Consider the following 613-nt stretch of genomic DNA (forward strand, 5'->3'; position numbering starts at 1 on the left):
AGAGAAAAGTTCAAATATCATGAAGGCTCTGCTCAGTTCAATGTGTGAGTTTAGATGCAGGAAATTAAATCAAATATTCCGAAATGCAAATGTCAAACTATACTGCAAATGCTCTGGCAGTTTAGCTGTCTGTGCGTAAGATCACATAAGCATAACAATCACAAGAGCTCGGTTTTACAAATATATTTGTTCAGAGTGACACGAGATGGGGATATATTTCCAGGAATGTTTTATTGCGGAACCGAGTTGTCCATAATTTACAGTGACCAGACATTTCCTCGTTATGTGTGTTTACTCCGGCGGATGATATATATAATACACAATAAACATGCCAGTATTAAGCGGGAATAAACCAAGTTCATACAGCGGTAAATTAATTACAGGCAAGAAATGTCTTCTGTTGCCAAGGTCAGCCGCCGCTTTGTCAGAGGTTTGGTTGGAGTTACTGTTAGATCTGTTATTTTAGGTGGAGTTTTTCTTCTTTCAATCGAAGATTTAATCTTCTTTGTGGTATAATCCGTATTTGGCCTTTTGACGTTTCAGTCTATTGGGAAGGGAAATATTCTTGGACAAGAACATTATTAATATTTTGATAATTGTGATGATGATCAGC

The sequence above is a fragment of the Haliotis asinina genome, chromosome 15, assembly GCF_037392515.1.
Source record: "Haliotis asinina isolate JCU_RB_2024 chromosome 15, JCU_Hal_asi_v2, whole genome shotgun sequence".
Lineage (NCBI taxonomy): Eukaryota > Metazoa > Mollusca > Gastropoda > Lepetellida > Haliotidae > Haliotis > Haliotis asinina.